General features: G+C 46.7%; 2 protein-coding genes across 3 annotated transcripts in view; one reads left to right on the top strand and one right to left on the bottom strand.

The window, feature by feature from the left end:
- Positions 1-13,426, bottom strand: part of LOC107983763 (zinc finger protein 239-like) — a 284,070-nt gene that overhangs the window by 231,488 nt on the left and 39,156 nt on the right. The window lies entirely within an intron of this gene.
- Positions 1-13,426, top strand: part of LOC134296927 (zinc finger protein 665-like) — an 84,320-nt gene that overhangs the window by 60,164 nt on the left and 10,730 nt on the right. The gene's annotated exons all lie outside the window — the stretch shown is intronic.

Raw genomic sequence — 13,426 nt, 5'->3', positions numbered from 1 at the left:
AAACCCCAAAACTCCCAGAAGAGTTCCTTCTCACCCTGCAAGGCGGCAGCCCCGTCTCCTTCCCGCTTCAGCTCCTTCTGCCTGAGACTCTGGGTGGTGTCTGGTGGAGATTCCTCTGGTGCAGGGACTTCCATGGAGTTATTATTATGGGCCTGGAAGAGCACAGAGCATTCCAGAAGGAGTTTGGGAAAAGTTCAGAAATATCACAGACCTCTAGACCTTTTTGGAAAGAATAACTCTGAGATGGGAACCTAGTTTGGAACCAATGCCCCCCTCCCCCTCCCATCATTGTCTATGTTCTATCTTGAGCAGAGCATCAACCAAGCTGACGGTAGAGATGGAGGGGCAGAGCAGGTGGGGAAAGAGGCCGAGGGAGCAGGGCCTTGCTTATCCCCCACATCGGTCCCATCTTGGAAGAAAGGCAGGATGTACGTTCAACCTGTCCATCAGTCCCCAGGTTAGTGAAACCCAGAGGGAATGCTCTCACCTGTCCTTCCTGCTCCTTGTCCTCGGCCCGACTCAGGAGGAAGCCTTCCGCCAGGGCCACCGCCTGGGAACAGGTCTCTGCCCCACACTCTCGGACCCAGCTCCCCATCTCTGGGGGCAGGATGCTCAGGAACTGCTCCAGGGTCACCAGGTCCAGCACCTCGGCCTTGGTGTGCTGCTCTGGCTTCAGCCACTGGCGGCACAGATCGTGGAGACGACTGCAAACCCCTCTGGGTCCTTCACCCTCTTGGTAGGAGGACTGCCTGAAGCGCTGGCGCTGTGTGTCCGAGCTGTCAAGGTCCACACTCAGGGACTCATGTCTGGTTCTTTCCCAGGATTCCCCACTGCCCCCAGGTCCTCCTTCAGGCCCACGTGAGTTGGGTCTCTCCATGTTGGAACCACTCTGGTGAAGAACCCAACCGTATCCAAGATGTTTTTCCTCCTCTTCTTTCTTTCAAGGGAAAGAAATCCCTCCACAGGCTCTACTCCGAGATTCTCAGCCAAAAATCACATTTCCTCTGTGAAAGAAAGGCAGAAAGGTTGTGGGACCAGGCTTTTGAGCAATAGTAGCAGCAGAAATGACAACTATATGATCCAAGGTATGATGACAGACCCGGTTTGGACTTGAGAATGGGAAGAGCTCTGGTAAAAATGACTAAAATTTACAAGGAGTCACACAATTAAATAAAATTTCAACAAAATGATACATAGATGGTACAAAACTCCAGAAAAACTCTCAAATACAGACACACACACACATGTTGGGACTTGCCCAAAAGCTAACGAAATTCTGAATAAAAATCCACAGAGACATGGAAACTATTCTAGAGTAAAAAATCCTACTAAGACCAGAACCTTTTCTACCGGGAAACATCAAGAAAGACTCTTTCTTTATATGACAACAGAAGCAAGAACTGAATACGCAAAACTATGGAAACAAGAAGACATGCCAACACCAGAAAACTGGACGACAAAAGGTTTCGAAATGGCCAAAAAGGACAAACTAACTTTAGCTGTACAACAAACAAATACACAGAAACTTCAAGAAGAATGGAAACCCTTCATTGAATTCATAAAGAAGCAAAGGAAGATGACCACGGCAGGATCTGTTGACTAAAATAGTATTCATAGTATACAGTTACATTTTGTACTATCTCTAAACTCTTTATTCAAGAGACTTTGAATAATTGACCTATCAACACTCTTTGATTAGAATATAAAAGGTTGCAAGCCTTGTTAATTAGATATTTTAGAGCGACACACATATATACAAATACATATTTGTGTAGTATTTAAATAAAAGAAGAAAAGATAACAAACATTGTGAATTATCACCCAGTCAATACTAATTTACTAAGAAATGGAATGGATATTTTAGATCTATATGGCAGTCGTTATAATGAGATGAAATACATGCAAAGAACGGGAAAAGAAGGCGGGAAGGAGACCGGGTAGCGTGGGAAGGCAAGACTACTGGTTCTGTGTTTGTTTCTGCCTCAGAGGACATTTGGATCTTCCAAAATTTTAAGCCATGTGTCTAATAGTAGGGCTTGGGTTAAAGATATGGATGCAATCGCTATAACAACAACAAGGCTTCTCTTCCCCCCTCCACCCCCGTCCTCTTCATCAGTTGCACCGTAGACATTGATATAGTTCTTTTAAAATATATATACAGTAGAGTCTCACTTATCCAACACTTGCTTATCCAATGTTCTGGATTATCCAACGCATTTTTGTAGTCAATGTTTTCAATACATCGTGATATTTTGGTGCTAAATTCGTAAATACAGTAATTACAACGTAGCATTACTGCGTATTGAACTACTTTTTCTGTCCTATTTGTTGTCTAACATGATGTTTTGGTGCTTAATTTGTAAAATCATAACCTAACTTGGTGTTTAATAGGCTTCTCCTTAATCTCTCCTTGTTATCCAACATATTTGCTTATCCAACGTTCTGCCGGCCCGTTTATGTTGGATAAGTGAGATTCTACTGTATATTTAAATATACACCATTGGTTATACCGTGGACCCATAATATTCCATACATTTTTGCATCCAGTGTTATTTTCACCCTTTTATATTTACTTGTATTCCCCCCCCCCCTCAAAGGCCATGTCTTTTCTCCCTCCTCTTCTGTCCCAATTTCCTCTCCTCTCGTGGAGGCCATTTCCCGCCCTTCTTCCTGAATCCCCTCCCAATCCCTCTTCTCCAGACACCCACGGGAACCCCTCTGTCTCCCTGTCCCCCTTGGAACCGTGGTGGGGGTCGTGGCCTGTGTCCCGGGGGGAGGGCCGGAGAGGGAGGGAGGGAGGGAACAGGCCCGGGCCCTCCTCGCCCTCCCCCCCTCCCTCCCTCCGGGGCTTGGGCTTTGGCCTTCTTCGGCCCTCGGGAGGAGGCCTGGGAAGGAGACTCACCGGGACAGAGAGAGAGAGAGAGAGGCGGAAGGGAGGCGGGAAGGCGCCGGCGGGTCTGCTCGGAGACCGGTGACGCCGTGACAGGCGCCCGATTCCCATTGGCGGTTCCCTAGAATGACCGTTAGTGGCAAAATGGCGGAGGAAACGGTCAGGGGAGATCCTGCCCGGAGACAGATGACGCCATAGAGGAAGGAGAATTCCCATTGGTGGTTCCGTAGAATGACCGTTAGTGGCAAAAATGGAGGAAACGGTCAGGGGAGATCGTGCCCAGAGACAGATGACGCCGGAGAGGAAGGAGGATTCCCATTGGCGGGTCCTGGGCGTCGTGGAGAAAACAAAGAAGGGGTCTCTCTCTCTCTCTCTCTCTCTCTCTCTGAGGCTCCAGTGCCGTTCAACTCCCGCGAAGCCCCGCCCCTCTATGGGTTTCCTGCCCGCAGCCGCCATTTTCCTTCCGGGCGGACGTCCAGCGAGGGGGAGGAGTCTCATGAGGGCGGGGCTTCCTGTGAGCTCACTTCCGGAGGAGGCGGCGGCGAAGGGGGGCCTTGTTGAGAGAGAGAGAGAGAGAGAGAGAGAGCGGGAAGAAGGGGGGAGAGGTGAGTGGGGGCGGGCCCCGCGTGTCCCCCCCCGTTTCGTGCCCCTCCCCCCCCTTCGGCCCGGCCTTTGTGAGGGAGGGAGCGGGACACTCCGAGGCCTGTGGTGCTCTGGGGGCCACGGCGGCGCCTCTGCGCATGCGCCGCCCTCTCCTGGGCCTGCCCTGCCCCTCCCTCCCCCCTCCCTCCCTCCCCACGTGACCTGCCTTGAACCGGGTGAAAGGAGATGGTCTGGGCTGGGATCCTGGGATGCAGGTCACGTGGGCCTCGCCTCAGCTGCTCCCTTCTCGGCCTCATGAGACTGGGATGATCCCTTTGGAAAAGCCAGGTTTCCCTTTTCCGCCCACTGACATCTGTGCTGCACGAGAGAGTTTATATGTATTTATTTTATGCATTTTGAATATTTTTTTTAATGTTAAACGCCATCAAATGGAACCATATGTTTGTCACTCAGAGTCCCTCTATGCGGGAGTGAGGGAGGGGGGGGATATAAAACAGTAAATAATTTTCTCTTCCTGTCTCCTCTTCTCCATTATAAAGACACATGGATCCTTCATCTCTCCAAATGTATGGAACACAATCCTTGTGCCAGAGAAATAGGTTTTAAACAGAGGGTCAGTTCATGGTCCTCAGACTGTTCGGGACTCGGAATATAGTTTGTTGTTCAAGTTGTTTCAGGTTTAGGGCAACCCTAGGGCAACTGTTTCAGACAATTTCCTTGTTAAGATTGAATCCTAGGCAGTTTGACGTTTTCTGTTGAAGTGGGAATGATTGTATATAGAGTTGTTTAAATGTCATTGAGTTATAGTGTTGCAATGTGAGCTGGAGATTGCATCATGCTGTCTGCTGTCCACTATGCAAGTGTGTAAAGCAGGGGTCCTCAAACTTTTTAAGATGAGGGCCGGTCCACAATCCTTCAGACTGTTGAGGGGCCGGATTATCATTTGAAAAAAAAATACAAGCAAATTCCGATGCACACTGCATATGTCTTATTTGTAGTGCAAAAACAAAAACAACAACAACAACAATGAAAGAACAATACAATATTTAAAAATAAAAACATTTTGTATCACACTCTTCTCACCCCAAAGGGGACTCAGAGTGACTTACAAATTATTAGTACATACAATATATTATATTATTAGCATAGCACAATATTAGCATTATATATTACTATATTGAACTATGCCACTATACTGTAATATTATTAGTAATATTATATGTAATATAGAATATATAATTAATATTATTATATGGTATTATTATTAGTGTTATATTGTATTACATTATAATATTATTATCAATCTTATATGTATATACAATATATTATATTATAAAACTGAGGGCGGGGGCCAGGTAAATGACCTCGGAGGGCCGCATCCGGCCCCCGGGCCTTAGTTTGGGGACCCCTGGTGTAAAGAGTTAACTGTGTATTGCATCAGACAGCAGGGGTGGTTATAAATAGCTCGCTGTGTTATCTGTTCCCCCCTCTGCTCTCTGCCTCTCTGAATATATTGTCTTGAGAGTTTTCCGTTTGTTAGTAAATCTTTTTGTAGATAGCCAAACAGGCTTAAGCCTCTTTATTGGTGCCAGTGATTCTTCGTTGATCTTCTGCTGCATGTGTGTTTATCCAAACCGTGCGCTCTGACATTTTCTTCCTCTGAGGCTGAGGGAGTGTGACTTGCCTAAAGTCACCCAGTGCGTTCATAGTCAGAGTCCCAGAGTCAAACCACTACACCACGCTTTCTGAAGACTTGTTCCTTTTCTCCTTGCCTCCTCCCTCTCTCTGTTTTGGAGGGAGCGAGAATGGGGAGGAGAGGATTCCCTCCATTTGGGAGCGGGAGGCGAGAGAGAGGAAAACAAGCAGTGGAGAGTTGAGGAGGAAGAAGGCGGTGTGGAGGATTCCTCTATTTTGGAGGGAGATAAAGAGGAAAGCAAAGCAGAGATAAAGAGCAAGCAGGGGTGGCGGTAGCAGCAGGGCTGTGAATGGCAGCAGTGGTAGTGGGGTGAGCCGAAGGATTATAGTGTGGGCCTGGGAAAGGACTTTGGTGGGAAGGATCTGACCCCTGTGCCTGAGTGGCGGGATCCCTGTTGCCTTAGTTTGGGGACCCCTGTCTTAAACCATATAAACTATAAGAAGATACTTTTTACTAAATACAGTGCAACCTCAACTCAGGAGTGTCTTAACTTAAGAGCATTTTGAGTGAACCTCGGCCCAGGTTTCGCTTTGACATGCAAAGAGCATTTTGAGATAGCAGAGGGAGCACTAGCGCGAGAGTACAGGGCTTTAGGGCTTCGAGGAGGCAGCCTTGTGCCTCTTTGTCTGCTTTGGGAGATTGCTGTCTGCTTTGCCCTTGTCCGCTTTGAGGAACTTTGGGTTAGATTATTTTGTGTAGTTTTTATTCCTGGTAAGTTCGGCTTTGTGAAGAGAGACGGAGAGAGAGTAAGAGAGAGAGGGAGGCTGGAATTAGTACTTTATGAAGAAAATGATGCTTCTGCCTCTTCACTTTGTGCTTTTGCTTCCTTGCCACCACTTTGTGCTTAGATCATTTTCAAGTGGATGTGTCTTTTTTATTGTTCCCTATGAATCTGCAGGCTTTGTGTTGGTGTTACACACCTTTTGTTGCCTCAGATGTGCTTCCTTACCACAACCTTGTGCTTCTTCCATTTTAAACTTGCTCTTTCTTTTTTATTGTTCCATCTGAATGTGCATTTATACATTATTACTTATTTATAAAGTGCATTTACTTATTGAGAAACATGTAACAAAAAGTTGGGAAGGTTTTTTAGGGCCAAAACGGATTAATAATAGCTCAGACACAGAACGAATTAACCTCTTAAGTCAAGGTATCACTGTATAGAATTGTTTTATATAATTGCTGTGTGCTTTCATGATCATGTAACTTGACTGTAAGACATGTCATAATATAAAGTCTGAAAAGAATATTTGGGCAAAACAACGGGGAAGAAACAGGTGGAGGAAGGCTTCATGTGGGCAGGGAGCATCAATTATGCAACACGGGAGAAGAACTCTTTGGAGGGCAAATGGGGGCCTGGTCTCCATCAATTTCCCCAAGTTGAATGTGAGGCAGAGGAGACCAGACTCAGTTGCACATGTCTGTCAAAGAGATTTCCATTTTGGATGACAAGGTCCAACAGTTCAGGCCTCAGAAGGGAGTAAGGCAGGAGGGCAGGCAGACCGGTCGGCTTCCAGGGAGATGCAGTAGTTGCCTTGTGGAAGAAGAGGGATCTTCCTCCTGTGATGGGATCTCCTCCTCCCTCCCTCCGTGGGGGTCTCTCTCAGGGGGGCCCTCCTGGGGTGGGGTTTCATGGCAGGAAAGGGGAATCACTGGGGTCATAAAGGGAGGGAGGACCAGGGACCCTTTCTCTAATGACCTAAGGAATGGCGGAGATCAGCAGGTTGGAGCCATCTTCCCCTGAAACAGGAGAGAGGCTCAGAGTGAGTAAAGCGTCTTCTGAATATCAGCCTGTCTCTCAATTGGAAAATTCAAGTTCTATTCCTCCCCATTTCATGCCTCAAGAAACCCATTGAGGAGGGAGGCCTTGAAGAGGCATTTGGGAGGGGCCCCAAAGGAGGCTTTTCTGGAGAGTTCCTCTTGAAGGGGGGAAGAGGTTACTTACTTAGGTGATCCCTCGTAGGCCGAGGAGGATAGTCCCCTCATTCTGGTGTCATGAGGATTTGTCCGTAAGTGGCTGAAGAGACCTATTCCTGATCCGCATATTCTCCCGCAGTGAGGACATCAGTTTCCAGTTGGAAGGCAGTCCCGGTCAGGGTTGGCTTGACACGGCTTCCTCTTGGCACGCTTCGCCCTTAGTCAGGATGAAGGACTTGATGAAGCCTTCTGTCAACAGCTGACTAAACAGGCACAAAGAGATATAGTAGTCATGTTTTGACTATGGAATATTGTGGTTCCACGGTATAACCAATGGTGTATATCTGCTGGAAAACAAACTTGGCCAAGAGTACAAAGTCCAACAAATTCCTCACTTGCCTTGCAGACAATTTTATGGTCCAGAAGGTAGAAGAGGCAACAAGGGGATTGGCTCCTCTTGATCTCATCTTAACAAACGTGGAAGACCTGATCAATACAGTTGAAGTGGTCGGATCTTTCAGGGCACGTGACCATGTGCTCCTGCAGTTTGCAATACAAAGGAAAGCTGAAACTAAGACAAGTCAAACACGCATTCTGGACTTTAAGAGAGCTGACTTCCAAAAAATGAAGGAAATACTGAGCAGCATTCTATGGACACCAGTATTAAAAGACAAGGGAGTTAAGGATGGATGGAAGTTTTTTAAAAGTGAAATACTCAAGGCGCAAATGCAAACAGTGCCAACAAAGAAAAAAAATAAGACAAGTGCGAAGAAGCCAGAATGGATGTCCAGAGAACTTCTAACCAGGCTAAGACTCAAAAGAGACATGCACAAGAAGTGGAAAAGGGGAGAAATCACCAAAGAAGAATTCAAATGTATAGCCAACTCCTGTAAGGAAAAGGTTTGCAAGGCTAAAGCGCAAAATAAGCTTAAGCTTGCCAGGGACATTAAAAACAACAAAAAGGCTTTTTTGCTTACGTTGGTAGAAAAAGGAAGAACAAGGAGGCGATAGGGCCTCTGTGAGGAGAAGATGGGGTGATGGTGACAAGGGACAGGGAAAAGGCAGAACTGCTCAATGCCTTCTTTGCCTCGGTCTTCTCACAAAAACAAAGCCATCTTCAATCTCAGCAACATGGAATGGACGAAGGATTGGGGGAAATCCAACCCCAAATAGGGAAACAAGTTGTCCAGGAACACCTGGCCTCTCTAAACGAATTCAAGTCCCCAGGACCAGATCAGCTACATCCAAGAGTATTGAAGGAACTAGCGGAAGTTAGCGGAAGAACCACTGGCAATTATCTTCGAGAGTTCTTGGAGAACAGGAGAAGTCCCAGCAGATTGGAGGAGGGCAAATGTGGTCCCTATCTTCAAGAAGGGAAAAAAGAACGACCCAAACAATTACCGTCCAGTCAGCCTCACGTCGATACCAGGCAAGATTCTGGAAAAGATCATTAAGGAAGGGGTCTGCAAACACTTAGAAACAAATGCAGTCATTGCTAATAGTCAACATGTATTTACCAAAAACAAGTCATGCCAGACTAATCTGATCTCTTTTTTCGATAGAGTTACGAGTTGGGTCGATACAGGGAATGCTGTGGATGTAGCCTACCTGGATTTCAGTAAGGCCTTCGACAAAGTCCCCCACGACCTTCTGGCAAACTAGTAAAATGTGGGCTAGACAAAACTACGGTTAGGTGGATCTGTAATTAGCTAAGCGAACAAACCCAAAGGGTGCTCACCAGTGCGTCTTCATCTTGGAAAGAAGTGATGAGTGGAGTACCACAGGGTTCCGTCCTGGGCCCGGTTCTGTTCAACATCTTTCTTAATGACTTAGACGAAGGGTTAGAAGGCACGATCATCAAGTTTGCGGATGACACCAAAACTGGGAGGGATAGGTAACACTCCAGAGGACAGGAGCGGAATTCAAAATGATCTTCACAGACTAGAGAGATGGGCCGAAACTAACAAAATGAAGTTCAACAGGGACAAATGCAAGATACTTCACTTCGGCAGAAAAAAATGGAAATCAAAGATACAGAATGGGGGACGCCTGGCTTGACAGCAGTGTGTGCGAAAAAGATCTTGGAGTCCTCGTGGACAACAAGTCAAACATGAGCCAACAATGTGATGCGGCTGCTAAAAAAGCCAACGGGATTCTGGCCTGCATCAATAGGGGAATAGCGTCTAGATCCAGGGAAGTTATGCTCCCCTTATTCTATTCTGCCTTGGTCAGACCACACCTGGAATCACACTGTGTCCCATTCTGGGCACAGCAATTGAAGGGAGATGTTGACAAGCTGGAAAGCGTCCAGAGGAGGGCAACTAAAATGATTAACTGTCTGCAGAACAAGCCCTATGGGGAGCGGCTTAAATAGCTGGGCATGTTTAGCCTGCAGAAGGGAAGGCTGAGAGGAGACATGATAGCCATGTACAAATACATGAAGTCATAGGGAGGAGGGAGCAAGCTTGTTTTCTGCTGCCCTGCAGACTAGGACGCGGAACAATGGCTTCAAACTACAGGAAACAAGATTCCACCTGAACATCAGGACGAACTTCCTCACTGTGAGAAGGGCTGTTTGGCAGTGATTGTGGTGGAGGCTCCTTCTTTGGAGGCTTTTAAGCAGAGGCTGGATGGCCATCTGTCGGGGGTGCTTTGAATGCGATTTCCTGCTTCTTGGCAGGGGGTTGGACTGGATGGCCCATGAGGTCTCTTCCATCTCTACTATTCTATGATTCTAAGTAAGCGGGCCCAGCCAGTCATCCTGTACGCTTCCTCTTAGGCAATCCCTCGTAGTTCGAGGATGATTGTCTTCCATCTTGGGGGTGTGTCCGTAGATGGCTGAAGAGACCTGTTCTTCATGTAGATCATGTAGATCCCACAGTGAGGACATCGGTTTCCAGGTGGAAGGCGGTCCCGGTCAGGGTTGGCTTGACGGGCCTTCCTCTTGGCACGTTTCTCCCTTAAGCCCATTTGTGCCTCTTCGAACTCCGCAGCACTGCTGGTCACAGCTGACCTTCAATTAGAGCGCTCAAGGGCCAGGGCTTCCCAGTTCTAGTGTCTATGCTACAGTTTTTAAGGTTGGCTTTGAGTCCATCCTTAAATCTCTTTTCCTGCCCACCAACATTATGTTTCCTGTTCTTGAGTTCAGAGTAGATCAACTGCTTTGGCAGACTAATGCAAGTGTGGCTGAAGTACCTGCGTGATGCTTTAAGTTGGGCACAGTCTCAGCTCAACTGGCAGATGACCCTCAATAAAAGCCTTGCAAATGGGCTCCCAGGCCAAAGAGGGGTCTGTAGTGGATGCAAGGAACTTGATGGCTTCCCTCCTACCTCTTCAGCCATCATTTGTTTGCTTATTTATCTATTTGCCACATTTATATTCCGCCCTTCTCACCCTGGAGGGGACTCGGGGTGGCTCACAACAGAGGCACAATTCAGTGCCTTAAATACATATAAAACAAAACAACATATACTTTAAAATCACATAATTCAAACATATCACTTAAAACCATGACTTAAAATCACATAATCCCAAACACAATAGGCAAGATGGCGGAGAGGTAGCAGGAACCATACAGCAGCTTGGTAAGAGAAAACACAATCCGAGCGAATCCTCCCATCTGAGTCTACCCTTGCCAGCTAGAGCACTTGTTTGGTCATCCAGGGTTTCGGAGGAGGCCCTGGGGGCTAATTTTGCGTGGCTCAGCAAGAAGAAAGGGGAAAAGAGAAGATCGGGAGAAAAGAGGTAGAGAGCTGTTGCAGCAGCCATTACAACAGGCTGCTGGAATGCGCTCCCTCATTCTGCCTCTCTATATTAAACAACTGCTGCTGCTGTTGCTGCTGTTTGGAACTTACTTTTTGTCACCAGGGCCACTGCTGGTCTCCAACCTCTCCATCGTTAATGACCGGCTTGGGAGGGGGGTTTACACTGCTCCCACATCTTTGAATTCCTCGGAGCCGACCATTGCTCTGTGGCTGGCCGCTCTGTGTTGCCTAATGCTGCCTGCCTGCCTGTTTTACTCGTGGCAGCCAGCCTTCCATCTGAGGCGGCCCTTCATCTGGGGCTGGCTGTTTCCCAAGCCATTAACACCTAATTATCAGCGCTAGTTGCTTCAAAGGCTTTTAAAAGGCTTCAAAGACTTCTACTCCTGCTGCCGCTGCTGTTGTTAGAGACCCATTTTTTCTGGAGGCCTTCTTGTTACTGCAGCTGCTATTCGCCATCCGCTACAGTTACTGTTATTCACACTGCCCAGTGCTTCCCTGACTGCTCAGTTGTCCTCGTTTCCGCATCCTTGTTGCCCTGACTGCCCTGGTACCCTCCAGCGTTTCCTCCTTGCTGCTGTAGGGGTAATGTGACCACTGGAACATCGCTATTGTCCACCATTGCAGGAATTTTGACGTGGTCTTTAAGAACTACAGCTTACCATCGCTGTTGGCAGCATTGGGGTTTGCTGTCCATCTTCTACATTGCCTATCTCCCTAAAGGACCTTCATTATTGGCTGGTGCAAGGCCTTGTTGCCAGCTTGACATTTGGACGCACTGCTTACCTGAGCTCAACACCATCTTGTGGACACAATTGTAGCTGACTGAGGAGACTATTGGCTTAGGAAGATACTTTGCAAACAAATAATAAGACCTATTAATTGGTGTTGCTAATATAAACTGCCTGTTAGGGCTTCCACCCGCTGCCATTGCTGTCTTCGCAGGAAGGAGAGAAGTTCTCACATCAAAATTTTATATATATTATTTGTTATATGTTATACCATTTAATTTATTATATTGTGTAATCAGAGATTGAATTTTGGGGTCAGAGTTGGGAATAAGAGTTTATAGGATATACTAATTATCACTGATTCGAAGATAGTGCCAATAATACAGACTGGAAATTGGGGCCAAGAAATCCTTGTTAACATAAATGGGATAACCCTAGGAAGGACATTGAGGGTGAAGTGTGTCGATAAGAGGGTGTGTGGAAGTTGTTGAAGGAAGGGTATGGCTGGAAGGTCTGAATGAGGAAGGAAGTTGGGAATAGAGTGGAATAATTGGAACTGGACTGGATTGTTATTGAGAGGGATAGAGAGATATATAGAGGGATAGAACAGAGTGAGAAGGACTTGGAACATGGATAATTTTGAAGAGTTGAGGAATGTGGAGTTAACTCATTTATGCGAGTTATTAGGAAGATTGTTTTCTTTTATTTTTCAAAATTTAGATTCTATGATTAAGAAACTTGATCTTCTTTTTATGGGGATTTCACTAATGTTAAGACGTTCGACACCTGAATGCTGCTCATGGAACCTAGAAGATGGGCGGGGTTCAAATTCAATCAGAGGCAACCAATCCTGGGTTTGAGTTAGGATGGGACAAGGTGGGGAGGATAGACAGGGAAAGGAGGATGTTGTGCAGCTAAACTGTGGTTTGGGAGGGGAGGAACTACGAGGAAAAGGGAATGGGCAAGAGGGAGCAGCTTTAAGGCCCTCTGAGGACCTTCTACAAGAAGAGCTTAAAGAAAATTCTCCCACCTCAGACGGCCAACAATTTGACCTTTTACAAGAACAATGGTCCTTACATCCCAATATGCTGGCTCCAATTTTCAACTAAACAGGGGCAGATGGTGCTCTCACAGAACAGTGAGGAGGTCCTTGAGCAGATTTTAAGAAGAAGCCCTGCAGAGGTCAAAATTAGTAACATCAATTGGCTCCGTAGAGATTATCATAGCCAGGATCGCTCTTCAGTCCTTTTAATAACATTTGAAGACGCTTTATTACCTGTAGAGATCCTGGCACATAAACCTCAATTAAACATCTGGGGCATTTATATTGAAAGAGTGGTTAGAGACCGAATTTTTGCCCCCTTATCCCAGGACTCAAATTAGGCACTCCAAGCACTGGGAATGTAAGCCGTCCCAAAAGCCCACCAGGTCCATCACAGGAAGTCTCTGTGAGAGATTCTGTTAGTCCAATACAGGCCTCAACTCCCTTACAAGAAAAGACCCCTCCCATTCTATGGTTATCATCAACGAATAGCTCCCCTCCACTTACTTCAAACATTCAAAATGACATCTCGCAGCAATCAACACACAAATTTTTCCCATCAGCTTCTCTTTTTAGTAACACCCTTACTGGTTCGTTAGAATCAGAGAGCTGACTAACCTCCTCAGACCTTGCATCTGCTAGTCCCTTCCATGGGGAGCGGGGAGAGTTCCAGAGCCCGGGGAACACTATCGGGGTTGTGTGGGGTAGGAGAGGGTGCGATCAGTTCTATCAACCCAAGGAGAAGCGCACAAGAGTCCTTGCGACCCTGAGGAGAGATAGGTCAGC

The sequence above is a fragment of the Anolis carolinensis genome, chromosome 2, assembly GCF_035594765.1.
Source record: "Anolis carolinensis isolate JA03-04 chromosome 2, rAnoCar3.1.pri, whole genome shotgun sequence".
NCBI lineage: Eukaryota > Metazoa > Chordata > Lepidosauria > Squamata > Dactyloidae > Anolis > Anolis carolinensis.
The sequence above is the reverse complement of the archived record's forward strand: the minus strand, read 5'-3'. Positions and strand labels throughout refer to the sequence as shown.